General features: G+C 37.3%; 1 long non-coding RNA gene across 1 annotated transcript; it reads right to left on the minus strand.

The window, feature by feature from the left end:
- Window positions 1-6,634: 6,634 nt before the first annotated feature.
- On the minus strand, window positions 6,635-8,177 carry LOC126597261 (uncharacterized). Its single transcript, XR_007614188.1, has 3 exons — window positions 8,066-8,177; window positions 7,505-7,571; window positions 6,635-6,832 (listed from the first exon to the last, which is right to left on the minus strand). It is a non-coding gene; the product is annotated as an uncharacterized LOC126597261 (long non-coding RNA).
- Between the last annotated feature and the right edge of the window lie 9,420 nt (window positions 8,178-17,597).

A 17,597-nucleotide genomic window follows, 5' to 3' on the forward strand; every position in this document is an offset into this window, starting at 1 on the left:
CATATAAATGTTATATACTTAAACGATAAGTTCAAAGAATATGTAATTGGGAGAATGTGATTTAAAGAAGTTAGATTCATGAGCCCATTTTTTTCTGTATACATATCCTAAACGTTCCTGATTATAAGATTGTCAATTAGGCATTAATAGTTCGTTAAGATCAGTACGTGTTATGTCTTCTCTTAGGGAGAGTGACTGGTCTTGAGTCATTGGTGTGACTGACACCAAGACAAGCATGTAGGTACTCAATAGAGAATGAGTTCACTGAACGCGATCAACAAGGAGTTCTCATGCTCATATCACATGAGATCTCATGGTTGAGATAATGTAAAGTAGTCATTTGACATGAGGTAGCATAGTTGTCTTATGATTAGGTCCTTGATCTTTGATTATGTCAAAGTCACTTCGTCAAAAGGTGTCCACGGCATAGTTAAGGTTAAGCCACTTAGCCATGGAGGCAAGTGAATGCAAACAAGGGATCTCTAGCCTTCAAACCATTTGAGGAAGAATATTTTATGATATGATTAAGAATATTTGGTCAGAGTATGATTGAGATCTAGGAATTTGTTCCAAATCGCATTCAAGGTAATTATATAAGTAAGAAAATCACATTGGCTAGTAGACATGAATAAACTATCAAATCAAACAATGTGGTCAAGAGTATTGTATTAGAGAAAGACTGTATTGGATTGTAATCTCAAACTAAATAGGTTCTCCACCTCCTCTGATTAGCTTGGGTAGCCATGACATACTATTAGGTGTCACTCATGGTTTGTGGAAGCCCTAAAGGTGTATAATAATCACTAAAGGGAGAATTAAAAAGTAAGTTTTAATTCATAATCGATTTGAAGAGTTCTAATTGCCCACTGCCTCGCTAAAGGGAACCTAATGGATCATACACCGTGTAAAGTAGAGATTGAAAAAACAACGGAGATGAATAAGGATAATTAAATGGTTTAATTATTTATGGTTATGATTAATTAATATGTTAATTAATCAAATGAATAAGTTCGTTTTAGAACTTGGGTTAGTTTTGGGCTTCAATGCCCAATGGACTTCGAATGTCAAGTCCAATAACTCAAGTTGTATGACAACTTGAAAACACCGAGGGCATGAAAGCCCAATGAACCCACATGGTTGGCCATAGAGCGTGTGAGGAAGAATTGATTTTAATTTCAATTATTTCACTCAATGTAAGTGGCTATAGAAAGGAAATTATAACTCATTCCCTCATAAGGGTTTCTTTGAGGAAATTGGAAAGAACACAAGCTTTCATATTCTCTTTAAGAGGCCAGCCACCCTAGAGGAAAATAGCTATCAATCTTTCTTCCTCTAGGTCACTTATCTCTTCCTCAATGCTTTCCTTGGTGTGGAGACTTAGAGATTCCTTATTTTGGGAACTTGGAGAATCCATTTCTTCATCCATCCAAGAAGTCATGGAGGCAGGAAGTAAAGTTACTCTATCCACATCCATGGAGTCAAGGAGTAAGGAGACTAAGGAAAGAAGGCCCTCACATAGGTGAATATCCTTTGCTAAGCAAATATGTGCTTCCAAGGTATAAAAGTTTCTCAACTCCTTTCTTTAAGATTTAAGTTGAGTATTGGTTCACCACAACTATTAGGCCTTGAATTTCATGGGTAAAGTTTTGTTTTTGTGTGCATATAAGCATGATTCCGCCTTTTAATTGTTAATTGCATGCATAGATGTTGCTCAAATAAACAAGTTTTCACAAATATTTCCTTCAAGTGGTATCAGAGCCTAGGTTTAGTAGTTAGTGAATCATTTTGGGTTTTTTATTTTTATAGTTTATGATTTGAATGTTGTAATTGTTACAAGCTTTATTGATACTTCTTTGAATGTAAATTTTGTTAGAAAATTAGCAATCCCAAAAGTTGTAGATGTAGTTCATTTAAGCATGAATTTTGGAGCTAAAATTTGGTGCCATGTTTATGGGGAAATTCAGCCAAATCCAAGGGGTGAATTTTTTGGGTTCTTGTTTGTCTAGTTAAAAGTATTTTAAAGTAACATTAGGAACCCATAAGTACCTTAGGATATTAACCCTCTTTTGAGTAAGTGAAAATTTGAGTTTTATTGAGTGAAAACATTCATGGAGCTCTTATGGGTTTTCATGGATGTTCTTCAATGTTCTTGCTTTGTTCTTGTTGTTCATACCAAGAACAAAAAGATTGTTGTTTTGATTCAAAAAGGGTGTTTGGTTGTTTATTTGTTTTTGTTAGTAATGGATGGTATGATTTTTCAAACACCCATACTTTTTTTACTATTCACACCATACCAATCGCTTACAACTTTTAATCACCTTTCAAACACACAAATCAATTCACACACACCATCACTACTCACCATGACCGGCCACCCCCATAATGGAAGTATTATTGGGATTTTTATGCAATTACATAAAGTTTTGATGTTTTTGTATATTTGCACTTTGACCCGAATGTTTACGTTTTTATGTAAAGGCCTAGAATCATTAAAGGATAAATTATTTTGCTCCTTTAATGAAATTTTTGTATTTATTGAAATTTTTGGGGTTCTAGTTGTAATTACATGAAGTAGTGGACTTTTGTGTTTTTACAAAGTGACCTCAAAAAGTTTGTATTTTGCAATATAGTCCAAAAGTTGAGGTTATTGCATTTTGGCCCAAATTAGTTTAGAACAAAATAGTTTTGTCTCTTTAAATAAGAATTAGATTTTCATTTCATTTAGCTTCATTTAAATCTATTATATGGATACAAAAACCAAATGCTTTAGGAGCGGATGACTTCTTCTCATTCCCCTTGCCCTTGCCTTTCAACTTGGCCTTGCAAGTGGGTGGCTTGTTGTGGACCACAGCTGCAGTCCCTACAATGCTCTCTTTCTTCATAGTCCTCTCAGCGGCTACTAAAATATTTAGTAACTCAGAGAGAGTGTTATCTATCTTGTTCATATTGCAGTTCATTATGAACTGCGAGAACGAATCAGAAAGTGAAGCCAAGATGAAGTCTTGGGCCAATCCCGTTCAATTGTTCAATAAATCCAATCATCTTCAGTACATGCTAATGCATTGGAGCTCCCTTGATCATTTTGGTCTTCACAAGTGCACTGATAGTGTTGAAGCGATGGTTGCGCGTCCCTTCACCATACAACTCTATTAGATGGAGTATGATGGAAACCATATTTTCCATATCGTCATGTTGTCTCTATGGTTCCTCATTCATGGAAGCTAGCAAATAGCACTTGGCTTGTGAATCATCCTCAGCGTGCTTGTCATACTTAGCATGCTTATCCTCAATGGCCTCAGGGCCAGAAGGTATGTGAGGTGGAGCTTTCTCTGGTACGTAAGCAATCTTTTCCAAGGTAAGGAGAATCTTGACATTACGAAACTATGATGGGAAATTGTGCCCCATAAGGCAATGCATGTCGAGTATCTTTGATAGTGCATTTCCAACCATATTTAAATCATAACGACTGAGACCACCCACTATTTTTGGCAAATCTCATATCCCTCAAGATGGAATCAGGGACATTTCAAAGAAAGCTCCTAGAGGGTTACGAGATGCTCATTATTACCAAGCCTCGACCCTGATATTCCCCGAATACCAGGATAGACACGTGCTGGCTGACACCCGAAGGTGTTGAAAGCCATTAATTGATACAAAAGCTAAGAATAAGAAGTAAATAAGGGTTATGAATTTAAATACAATGAGTTAATAATTTAGGAACGTGTTCAGAGCATACAACTAACTAGAGCTTTAAAAGAATTAATATAAAATTGAATAAATAAAAGGATGTGGGTCCTACACCGAGAGGACTCGAATATGCCAATGCAAAAACGTTGACGTCAGGATCGTATGCCTCGATTCTAAATCCTGAAAGGGGGTGCAAAACAAGGGTGAGTGGACCAAGTTTATATACATACATAATAAAAAAACAGTTATAAACATACTAACCCCCAAAGTTTTAATAATGAAAACTACTAGCATAATAAATGATAGGTTTCTCTGAAAACCCCAGCATGCCGTAAACATCTCAAAAGACATCGCGGAAAACATCACGGAAATCAAAACATCACTTGTCCCATAGATCATCTCTTAAGCGCGGTGTGCTGCCAGTAAGATCACTGAATAATAATACTCCCGACCCAATGCCTACACCTAAGTCTCTGTGATCGTAGCCATCCCACAGATCATCTCGTAAGCGCGGTGTGCTGCCAGTAAGATCATTGAATAATAATACTCCCGGCCCAATGCCTGCACCTAAGTCTCTGTGCCCGTAGCTAGAGATAACTCCCTCTCGGCCCAATGCCTGTCTTCATGTCCCTAAGCCTTTCGCTGGGGATTATTTCTCTTGGCCTAACTGCGAACACCAGATCCTTGCCCCAGGCGGCATAGTGTCCACTAGGTACCCACAATTAGTTACACCTCTAAAAAATAACCACTTCATAGTATAAAGTCATCCATCGTTTATACTATAAAGAAGAGTTTTGAAAACATGTTCTAGCATCCTATCGTCATTCATCAGATAGTCTACCAGTTTATGGTTTTTATAGAAAATACGATATATATTAAAATATAGCTCAATATAGGCCAACAATTAATTCCTCACCAAAAACACGAGACGGAAATCAACAAATTCACTAAACATGCTTAACATAAAATCAAATTATAAACTCGTAAGGCATGCTATTCATTTATGTAATTGAACTATAAAATCATGTAATTTTAGAAGGGGTCCACTCACAGTACTTAGCCGCCAGAAACTGCACCACTAGCGAAGACGGAAACGTCACAATAATTGCCCCTAAGCACATAAATAGCACATTTAGTCAAACTCTACTCAAACGATCTAATTTGGGAAAACGGACATCGGAAATAGATTCAAGAAGTCGAAATTAGCCGAGGGGGTCTCGGACGAAAACTGAAAGTCAAAGTCAACGGGTCAGTCAATTGGGTCAAACTAGGTCAACGAGTTTTGAGCTTGGATTCGGATTAGGACTTAGGTCCAAAAGCCTAAGGGTTTAGAGATTGAGCTTAAAGCCCTTATTAGAAAATGGCCCAAGGGGCCCTATTTGATTTAAAACAAATTAAGTAAAAGAAAATGGGTTTTGGGTTGGGATAGGTTTAGGGTTGTCTAGGCTTGGGCCCATACCCACACATACACACACACGGCCCGAAGGCCTTATTGCAAAGGGGGTTGGGTTTTAAGCCCTTTAACTGAAACTGGCCTTAAAGGCCCTTTGGGACTTAAGAACAAATAACAAGTTGGATTTTTTGGGCTAACTCACCATGGGCCCAAGGCCCGAGACCTTTAGGGACTGTTTGAAAGGCCTAGTGTCGACGGAACCAAACGGAGAAGAAAGTCGGAGCTTCTATAGCTCCGGTCAACTGCAAACGTTCACCCTAAACCCCGATCTAGGTATCAAATTGAAGAGTGAGACGAGGGGAGGAGATTTATACCTTCTATTAGCCGTGAAACGGCCAGAGGTGAACGGAAAGCTCCTCGACACCCACAGTTTCACCGGAAATGGGTTTAGTACACCCGAGCCGATTTCGTGCTAAAGCCTTGGTAAACATAATGGAATCACTTCAACCCACGAAGAATATAAGAAAATACGAGGCTTACCTAACCGGAAAATGAAGAACTCTCGCTGGAGAGTTTTCTAGGTTCGCCGAGTCGCGGGGCGACATAAGAGAGAGAGAGAGAGAGACGGCATAAAGGAGATGATGATGGTGATGTCTTCCTCGCAGGTGATGTAGCTCTATGTGTGTTTGTGTTGTGGTCATGGTGCAAGAGAGGGAGAGGGAGGAAAGTTTCGAGAGAGAGAAAGGAGAGTGAGTGAAGAGACAAAGAGAGAGAAAGGAAAGGGGTCACGGGGTAAGGGAGAGAGAGAAATGTGAAGTTTGTTAGGGTGCTGCCACGTGGCAACTCAATTGGGGTAAAGGAATATGGACTAAATTGATAATTTCATAAACATTTTGGGGAACAACAAAATTATACATATAATTGGGGGTTGGGGTGTTACAGATAGAGTTACCCATTCACAACAATCTCTTGTGATTACCCATCTAGTTGACCTCTAGAGAACAATGTCGCACAATGATATAATGTTGGCATCATTCCTTTTCCACACCGTTTTCTTTCTTAATCTTTTATTCTTTATGTCCTTCCTTTATAACCTACGCACCCAACTCTCTTTGCCGTGTATTATTTCTTCTGCTTTGCTTTCTTTATTCCTCCATCATACCCATGCCTTCCCACTTATTCTTTTATTTTTATTTTCTTTTCTTTTAGCTGTCAGTCTCCCTTTCCTCTTTTATTATTCAATTTCTTGATAGTCCACTTCCTTCCGTTGTTTAATGCCGTGTTGCACTCTGTCTTTTCTCTATTCTTTTCTGCCCATTTTGTTTGAAATTAATCCTACAACAAAATTAACTGTACATTAACACAAGGTAAGGTAAAATGCCACAATTTTAACACAAAAACATCCAAAGACTTTAGAAATGAATGGTATAAATGCATGAAATATATGAGTGATCAAAAGGTCGAAGCATGCTGGCCGTCATCGTGAGGTGACGTAACCATAAGGGTAAGTGATGCAAAAAGTGAATAAAATTAAAACTAATTAGGACTAAACAGTGAAAGAGTGCGCAATTCGTGGGTTGAACCCACTGCAATTATTCAGAGCGTAATAGACAGTGAGACTACGAAAGAGTAGTCAAGGCAACCAAAGTACACTTATTACATAGTAGTGATAAGTTCATACGTCTAAACAGAAGGAAATGTCAGAACTGCCGTGATTCCTCGAGTGCCACAGAGAGTACAGCTATCTAGGTCCTGGAAGGGCAAAAAACAAAGTTGAGTGGGTCAGTAAAACAATGCTTATAAGAAAACCTTTATCTTTGAATATACTAACCTCTCGCCGTAAAACAAGTATAGTTTCCTCAAAACATACTACGTAAGTATGAAAATCCAATATATCAGCCATATAACCAGAAATATGCCAAGTAAATGATGTATCATATGCCACAATAATAATCATGTGATAATCAATATAACTAAGTGTTCATTCATCTAAGCTGACACACAAGTTCGAACAGATGGTTTCTGACATGAACAGGACTGGGTGTAATCAATATGCTCTAGTACTACGATCACGTGAAACTGGTGCAAAAGCACATCACATACAAGTCGGATCGCCTAATGCAATCTACCCGACAAGACTGGCACCTAAACTTGGATCCAAGGTGAGCGAACGGTGCGGATGTGAACATACACGTGAAGGACTGGCCCTGGCCCTGGGGCGAGTACTAACACCTGGTGCAGCAAGATGAGCATGTACACAAGCACGTATGCATGCCATGACAGTAATATCACAACCATATAGCAGCATTTATCACAATTTATATCACAATAATGATACTAGGCAATGTAGGCGTAAAAGTGACATAATATGCATTTATGGAAACTATAAATATATATATAGGTATAAAGCAACTGCCCACTCACAAGTACGTCGCTGGGTTGTAGCCCCCGAGCCTAGCTTGGCCTCGAAAATCCTCGGAATAAGTTTCCCCTATATGTAAAATAACTAAATAACATTAATTAAAGCACATAACGGAAACCTAAATAAAACGCCCATAGTTTGCTCAAACCTAGAGTATAAATATATGAAATTGATCTACTCGACGACATGAACACGTACGTACCAGCCACGCGCCGGCCGGAGGCCGGACACGCCCCCACGCGCCGCCCAAAGTGGCTGTCCACGCGCGCATTAAAGCTAGGAATGTGATATTGTTCTCTCAATTCTCAACCAAATTCACTTCTACAAAATCTAAATTAAAGCTAGGAATGTGATATACCGATCCCAATTTACAGAAAGTTCGAATATAGTTCGTGTTGTTCAGAAATTTGGTCTGAAAGTGGCCAAACGACCACAGCTGAAATTTTCCAGAAAACTAAAATTTTCTTCCCAACTTCCAGAGTTGATTTCTAACTCGTTACTTAACCAAACTTAGTGATTCAAAAGCCATTTTGAAGTTAGGAATGTAGAGAACACGTTTGTACCTAGAAGAAGTCCAGTTGTGGTCGAGGTTGACCAGAAAAATGGTTTGAAAATGACTAAATGGCCACGGTTCTTGTACTAAAAACTTCGGGTTCTCCTTCTTCTCGAGTTTCTGGGTAAAACCACACGTTCAAAACAAAAACAAAGGATCAATAACAACCCATAGAAGTGAAATGAAGGTTCTAAGGGTTTCCTAAGGCTTACCTTAGCCATGCATGGCTTGAAAACCGTAGTATCGAACTCGTTGAGTCGGACCTTCCGAGTTGGACGTTCAAAACTCGGTCAACACGCGAACCAGGGGTATGGTCGTGATCGTGGGACTGAGATGAGCATGATGATGTAGTTTGTTTGTTCGATCTACAAGCTTTGGAGCTTGCTCATGGAGTTGCAGAGGAAAAAGAAGAAGAATGTGGCGTGGGAGAGGGAGAAGAGAGAGAGAGTGAGGTTTTTGAAATTTGCTTTGCTTTTTCTGATAGAGGGGGACAGAATATAAGGAAAAGATGGGATAGGATGGCTGAAAGTGGAGTGATGCAGAGAGTGCACGGGATGAGTTTAAAAGGAATCCAAGGGATAGATTTCTATATTTCCTACAGTAAAAGGAAATCGAAATCTATCCGAAGTAGATATTTTTACACTTTAAAATCTACGTCTACTCGTACTAGCGTGTACAATTTAAATGCGATAGCGAGAAATAAAATGGAAAGCGATAAGAATAAGTCCACGTCACTTGCCAGTAAGGCATAGTCGTCAAAACACATACTCGAGGAGAAATTACATAGGAAAATTAGGGATGGGTCGTCACATTTTTCGTTGATAATTGTCAAAATGTTTTGTCCCATTACTTGATCTCTGAATGTTTATTTTTTGCAATTTTTGGCGTATGCGATCTCAAAGTATATACAAACATGTTTGACAGTTGAATTGTTGAAACTAGTTTCATAGAATGAGTATCCCATCAAAACAATAGATTAACTAATACTTAAGAGTTTATTCATACTTTCATTAAGTATAACATAAGATTGGTGTAAATATTTTAAATTGAAGATCAAGTTCATTCATTATATTCATATAGGGTCAAGGAGTGTAGCTATAAACAATCATCAAAATCGGAGTTAAAATAACCGTTAAATCGTGATTTTTCGTTGATAACCGTCGAAAAGTTTTGTCCCGTTACTTGATATCTGAATGTTTGTTTTTTGCAATTTTTTGCTGATGCGATCTCGAAGCATATACAAACAAGTTTGACGGTTGGATCGTTGAAATTGGTTTCGTAGAATTCGTATCCCATCAAGTTCAATGGTGTGTATATATATATATATATATTTATTTATTTATTGAGTAGATTTAAATTTATTTATTTTGTACATATAACACTTAAGAAATTGAATGATATGTATATTTAAGCCGATCCAATGGTCACCAATTTTTAATATTTAATTTAATATATATATATATGTAATTATTATAGTATTTTTTAGGGTTATAAAATTATAAAATTAATATTTTGCTTATCGTGTATCGTGTTACCCACGTGTATACCCGAACCAACCATTTATCTTAACCAGTGCTTATCGGGTTACCCAATAACGACCCGATTCGTTATCGTGTCGACCCGAACACCTGTTAATTTCGTGTCGTGTTGGGTTATCGGGTTGTGTCAGGAATTGCCAGGCCTGCCTGCACCCAGTCCACAAAAATATTAGAAAATCCAAATGAGCGAAGGACCCGTAGTAGAAATTTCCAATCTATAGTATCAAAAGCCTTCTTAATGTCAAACTTTACTGCAACATTCCCACGAAAGCATTTAGCATCAAGAAGATTCATACATTCAGATGTTAAAATAATAGAATCTGAAATCGAAAGACCCTTTGTAAAAGCACTTTGTTGAGGTGAAATAATACGAGAAGTGATAGGCCCTAAACGATCAGCAATAATTTTAGTAATAATCTTGAAAGAAAAATTGGCCAGGGGAATGGGCCGCATTTGGGAAACAGAGTCAGCATTTGGGACCTTAGGAATAAGCACAATCATGTTGGAATTGAAATGAGGAAGGACCAAACCATGCTAAAAAAAACTACGAACAACACTAACCACTTCTTGACCCACAATGCTCCAACAATTAACAAAAAAATAAAACCTCCAAAACCATCTGGGCCAGGCAAACTAAAAGAATCCATTCAACAAATTGTTTTAAAAATTTCCTCTTCTGATGGAAGAACAGTGAGGGCAAGATTATCATCCACTGAAACTAATTGGGGGATAACCCGCTCCATCAGACCTGTATTAACCACATTATTATCAGCTGAAAACATGTTAGAAAAATAAGAGATGATATGATCCTTATTAGCATTCTGATCCTCCAACATCACTTCCCCGTTACGAATGTGTGAAAAAGAATGATGAAGCTTCCTATAGTGAATCATGGAGTGAAAAAAAAGAAGTATTGTGATCACCATCAGACAGCCAATGAACATGAGATTTGTCCCTTAAAAAAATACCTTGAATCCAAAGGCATCATGAGCCTTTAAACACAATTCCTCCTCCTTGGACAATCTATCATCTGTAGGGCCCAAAGTATCAATTTCATTTTGAATAAGATCAAGATCACTCATGGCAGAATCCACATTCACATGAATATTACCAAAACATGACCGGTTCCAAGTTTTCAAATTTTGTTTCAATTTGCGAAGCTTAGCGGATAACACAAATATTGGACAACCCAAAAAGTTGGAGTCATGCCAAATAGTGGATACAAATGCCATAAAATCAGGATGCTCGAACCAAGCTCTTTGAAAACGAAATGGGGACCGAGCAACCACCTCCGCCTTTGAAAAAGATAATAATAAAGGACAATGATATGAACATAAGCGAGTGAGAGTAGAAACTTTTGAAATAGACCATGTCTCGATCTAAGAAAAATTGCATAGGCACCGATCTAAACGCATCTCAACTTGCCTGTGAACCCCACAACCCCTAGTGTATGATATCCCTTTTGTACGAAGGTGGACCAATTCACAAACCTAAGACATCATCTGAAATTCAGAACATGAGTTAGCATTAGGCAGTACACTCCCGCGCTTCTCATAAGCACCCAAAACACAGTTGAAATCACCAATGATAGCCCATGGACCGTTAACAAAGAAAGACTTCACATAAGCAAGATCATACCACAACTGATGTCGTGCAACCACCGTTGTTTTAGCATAAACATAAGCAATTGTACAAGATACTGAATCCAAGATACAAGAAACTGTAAGTTGTTGAGTAGTTACGGAAAGCACAGTTGGAGTGACATCAACATGACAAAGTAACCAAAGATTAGGTTCTTGAGATCCACGATCATTGGTAGGCACAGGAAACAATCTCAAAGCTCTCCACATGGAAGGCTTAATGGAAGATAAAGAGACAAAGGGCTCTAATAAACAAAGCATAAAAGGATGGTGAGAATGAACCATTCGCGTTATAACCCGACGAGTGGAAGCATTTGCTACCCCGCAGGCATTCCAATATAGTAACTTCATAAAGAAGGCTTAGTTTTAGCCATAAAGGCCCTGGTGCCATGAGGCTCATTACGTATAAGACCAAATTGTTTTTTTCTTTCTTTTAGAGACAACTGGGGTAAAGCCATCATCATCATTAGATCTTATGTGAGCAACCATAACATCAACCTCATTAGCTAATGGATTTGCAACTAGAGTCATATTATTTGCACCCGATGTAAAAAAATTGACATTCGTAACCAATGTCGCATTATTCACAACATGGTCTAATACCGGAGTACTCACATCGACAACTGGAGTCACCTCGGTAGTTAAACTCATATTACTGACATTAGCTACTGATGCAAAATTGTTCAAATAAGACTGAACAGGAACAACAACCATAGTCGGGAAACTTATGGGATCAACACTCTCAAGCATAGAATGATCAGACTCTAAACGAGTTATAACAGGGACTGTAGGAATATCAGAGGTAGTCTGCTTCACAAAAGAAGGACTTTCTCTGTCATCGGGTAAATTTGGTTGAGTTGGCTTAATAACTACCTTTTTACCAGCATCCTTTGGGACATACTTACTTACCACTCTTTCACGCTTATGTCAATGGCGAGACCTTGATCTACTACGCCCCTGTGATGGAGAGTTTTCCCCTTGTTTAACTCTACAATTCTGGATGTGATGTCCAATATTGCCATAGCTAGAACAAATAGATGAGAACTTTTCAAATTCAAGACTCACCAACAAAGAATCACCATGAGCATGCTCCACTAAAATCTTAAAAGGTGGATTAATTGAAAGATCCACATCAATTAAAGCCCGAGCATACAGCCCAATGCTCTTGTTCAAAGTCGCAGGATCAATCTTAATTGGAGTACCTATTTGTGATGCAATTGTTGGAAATGTGCCCTAAAACCAATCATGTGATGATACTTTACGAACATTTCACATGTTAAACTAATCTAGTTTAAATATAAAGGGCAAAGATTATTGTTTGAGCCGTCTCATATAAATGTTATATGCTTAAACGATAAGTCTAAGGAATATGTGATTGGAAGAATACGATCTAAAGAAGTTAGATTCATGAGACCATTCTTTCGTAGACACATCCTAAACGTTCTTGATCATAGGATTGCCAATTGGGCATTGAAAGTCCGTTAAGATCAGTACGTCATGTGTCTTCTCTCAGGGAGAGTGACTAGTCTCGAGTCATTGGTGTGTGTGACATCAAGACAAGTACGTAGGTGCTCAATAGAGAATGAGTTCACTGAACACGATCAACGAAGAGTTCTCATATTCATGTCACATGAGAACTCATGGTTGGGATAATGCAAAGTAGTCCTTTGACCTGAGGCATCACAGTTGTCTTGTGGTTAAGTCCTTGATCTTTGATTATGTCAAAGTCACCCCATCGGGGTGTCCACGGCATCGTTGGGGTTAAGCCACTTAGCCATGGAGACAAGTGAATGTGCAACAAGGGATCTCTAACCTTCAAACCGTTTGAGGGAGAATACTCTATGATATAATTTAGAATCTCTGGCGCCAGAGTATGAATGAGATTTAGGAAGTCGTTCCAAATCACATTCAAGGTAATCATATAAGCACATGAATCACATTGGATAGTAGACATGAATAAATAAACTATCAAACCAAACAATGTGGTCAAGAGTATTGTATTAGAGAAAGATCGTATTGCATTTGTAGTCCTAAACTGAATAGGTTCTCCACCTCTTCTGATTAGCTTGGGTAACCATGATATGCTGGTAGGTGTCACTCATGGTTTGTGGAAGCCCTAAACGTGTATAATCACTAAAGGGAGAATTGAAAGTAAGTTTCACTTCACAATCGATTTAAAATGGTTTTAATCGCCCATTGCCTCTCTAAAAGGAACCTAATGGATCGTACACCGTGTAAGGTGGAGATTGAAGAAACAATGGAAATGAGTAAGAATAATTAAATGGTTTAATTATATATGGCAAGGATTAATTAATATGTTAATTAATCAAACAAATAAGTTCGCTAAAGACCTCGGGATAGTTTTGGACCTTAAGGCCCAATGGGCTTTGAACGTCAAGTCCATTAACTTAAGTTGTATGACAACTTAATGAATAATGATTCACAAAGGCCCAATTAGTCCAAAAATATCCCAATGGCCGGCCATATTAGAGATGGAGTGGGTTTTGGACTTATTTACAAGTTTGCCACTCCAATGAATTAAGGTATAAATATGACTTTATAGCCAAAATTCATTAAGGGTTTCTTTTGGAGAAAATTGGTGAGAACTTGTCTCTCCTTTTCTCTCTAAAGAGGCCGGCCCCTTGGAGGGTGTATCTAGCCATACTAACTACTCCAAGGTCACTCATTTCTTCTCCAATCTAACCTTGGTGAAGATACTTAGAGGTTCTCAATTTTGGGAACTTGGAGAAACCTTTTCATCCATCCAAATCCATAGATTTTAGATGCAAGGAATGAAGGCCCTCTCTTTGGGTGATTAGCCTTTGCTTATGCAAAGAGGAATCTACAAAGATATGATTTCAACTCACTTTGTTTTGAGTTGAGTTTTGGTTCACCAATCTACTAGGCTTTGAATTTCATGGGTAATGTTTTGTTTTTGAGTGCATGCAAGCATGATTCCGCCTTTAATTGTTAATTGCATACTATATGATGTTGCTCAAATGAACATGTTTTCACAAAATCTTCCTTCAAGTGGCATCAGAGCCTAGGTCTAGTAGTTGGTGAATCCTTTTGGGTTTTGTGGTTCATAGTTTGTGATTTAAAAGTTGTAATTGTTACAAGCTTTATTCTTGTTTCTTTGAATGTAAATTTTGTTAGAAAATTTGCCATCTCAAATGTTGTAGATGTAGTTCTTATGAGCATGAATATTGGAGCTAAAATTTGGTGCCAAGATTTTGGGGATTTTCGGCCAAATACATAGGGTGAAATTTTGGGTTCTTGTTTGACTTGTTAAAAGTGTTTTAAAGTGACTTTTGGAACCCCTATGTACCCTAGTTTTGTTATATGTTATTTCCCTAAAGTTTGAATAGTTTTGGGATGTTTTTGGATGAAAAATGTTCATGGAAATTTTTTGGGTTTTTCATGAATGTTCTTCATTGTTCTTGACATTTTTGCCAAGAACAAAAAGGTTTTGTGTTTTGATTCAAAGTTTTGATTTATTTCATAAAGTTTATGTTTTATGAATTTTCAAATGTTTAAATGTTTTAGATATTTGTTTAAATGGTGTAAGAGATATTGGTGGGTGTGTAAGGATTAATTTCCTTTCACACACACCACTTGCACCACTTGATTACTTTATGTCAAAACTCACAAATCAACACACACATCACTCCATTTCTTCTTCCAAAACCGGCCACCCCCTAGTGGGGGTACTTTTGGGGCCTTTTATGCAATTACATAAAGTTTTGATACTTTTGTGTATTTGCACTTTGGCCCAAAAGTTTACGTTTTTACGTTTAGGTCCAAAAACGCTAAAGGACAAATTGTTTTGCTCCTTTAATGAAGCTTTTACATTGTTTAAATTTTGGGTTCTAGTGTAATTACATGAAGTAGTGGACTTTTGTGTTCTTACAAAGTGACCCCAAAAGTTTATGTTTTTGCAATATTGCCTAAAGGTTGTGGTAATTGCATTTTGGCCCAAATTAGGTAGAGAACAAAATTGTTTTGTCTCTTTAAATGAGAATTGGATTTTCATTTCATTTAGCTCCATTTAAATCAATTTTATGGATACAAAAACCAAATGAAAATGTTGCATTCAATTTAATTAGTTAAAGCGTTAATTAATTAAAGGGTGATTATGAACCTAAGCCTACGATAATTGAGCTATGTGATAGGCCGTTTCAAATTTGTTTGAACCATGGGAATGTGTAGATTAGATTTTGGTTGTAATTTGATTTGATCAAATGTTGTAAAAGGGCATAAGCTCTTCTTTACTTTAAAGTAATTTGTTTTATGCAAATGTTGTAATGAGCATAAGCTCACCTTTACTTTGAAGTACTTCTTTCTTGCTTTATATGATATGCATGAAAATGAAGTAGTTGGGTCCAACGCCCCTAAGACAACACGCCTTAATGTGATTAAACGCGTAACTAAAATCAATCTCCATCCCTAGACCGAGATTCAACACAAGGCTCGTGTTGAATCTAAACAAAGGTTCATAGTCATCCTAAGGCCCTAAGGCAACTATATAGTCCATCAATGAATGCAAACCTTATGTTAGTAGTATCATATACTCTTGCTTTAAAAACCGTTTTATAAGCATAGTGGGAGTATTATATACAACTAAAAACAATCAAATGGACCAATAGTTGTAATAGGACCAAAATTGTTTTAATAGAGATTAAAATGTATGTTTATATGTGATGAGACCTAAAACCCTCAACCAAACCATTATTAAGTTGATAAGCGTGAGAGTGCTTTGAACACTCTTTCGTGGCCTTCCACCATGGTAGGCTCCAATCGTTTATGACTTGTACACCGCCTTCACCCTATCATGGGGGAGTGCAAAGTGCATGCTTATACTCAGGAGGAGTCTATATACATACTTGATGAGGTGAGTGTAGGCAACGAGGATGGCCGACATCGTATCATCGTGAGGCTATTCTTGAACCCATTCACGAACTAAGCATGGTGGGAATGACTTAACTAAGTGCAATGGAGCCAACATCATATCATTGTGAGGTGACATTCTCTAGAGGCCAAATAAGATGGGTACTTGCATTAGATGCAAATGAGTAAGCGTACTCTCTCATTATTATTAATGCTAGCCAACATCATATCATTGTGAGGTGGGCTTGGTACTAGTGAGTCTCCCATACCCTACTAAGAGTTTCCTCCAAAACTCTCGGATTCCAATGAGGGATATGGAATTTGCCAAAAATAGTGGGTGGTGCTATTTGATTTAAAGACCCGAATCAAATGGCTTAAAATCAATCAATTTATATTCATTATGTATTTGTTTACCAATATATTTGCAAACGCTATCCAACACTTGACAAATAAAAGCCGAAAGCTTTAGTTTCCGGACTTGGTACTACAAAACCATAGATTGTCTTTAATGGCTTGTAAATGTACCTAAGTAGTCTCATCCTCACAATCTTCCTATTGATAATGTATCATTAGAAGAATATGTTAGAAAAGGTCTATCATAAAGAGGACAACACTTTTAATGTCATAATTCTTCAATTACAAAATGTTGTATAAAGAAATGCAAACATTAGTGCTTGTTTCTTTGTTACATGAACAAGGAACTTTAGAAGAAAGCACAAAGGCATGGACACTTTATGTGCCATGATTCTTCACTTACAAATTGTTGTATGAAGAAATGAGAGTTGCCTTGAACAACTCTTGAAAGTTTGTAATTATGTTTAGAACATAATGGTTGGTTGACAAAAATAGTCCATCAACATGGACTTATGATGATTTTGAATTATTGAGTGTTGAAGTGATAAACCACTTAACGAGACGGAAACTAGGCAAGGACTTCACCTTTGTTTCCCTATCCTTATAGTTCACTAAGTTTATTGTAAACTATGTAGTGAACAATAAACCACATTCTCTCCAAAATGTTTGATGTGTATAACACAATTAAAATAAGTTTCAAGAGAGATAGTGGGAGTTTAGGGACCATGACTATTGTAGGCAAAGGTGAAAGTCAAATGAAGAAGATAAAATAACTCCAAGGGAATAAACTTTCTTTATGAAAGGATGGACATTGGAAGGGGTATTTGCAAGAAATGTCTTGCAAGTGTCAAGAACACACCTTTCGAAGGTGTTGTAAATTGTTCTTGAATAGTTCAAAACAGTTGGTTCTTCTACTTGAATGCTTTATTTCGTATTAGTAACTATGTTTTACAATTGTTGTAAAAGTGTGACTAATAAGAAGTAGAAGAAATATGAGAGAAGAAAAGGTGCTTCACATTCGGAACGTGAATAAAATATAGATCTTTGCGAAAGCAGATAGTACTTACTTCCTCATATGAACTACCAAAGAAATTGGAAAAACTAAAGATTGTCTTTACATTCC

This window comes from Malus sylvestris, chromosome 13, assembly GCF_916048215.2.
Source record: "Malus sylvestris chromosome 13, drMalSylv7.2, whole genome shotgun sequence".
Classification (NCBI taxonomy): Eukaryota; Viridiplantae; Streptophyta; class Magnoliopsida; order Rosales; family Rosaceae; genus Malus; species Malus sylvestris.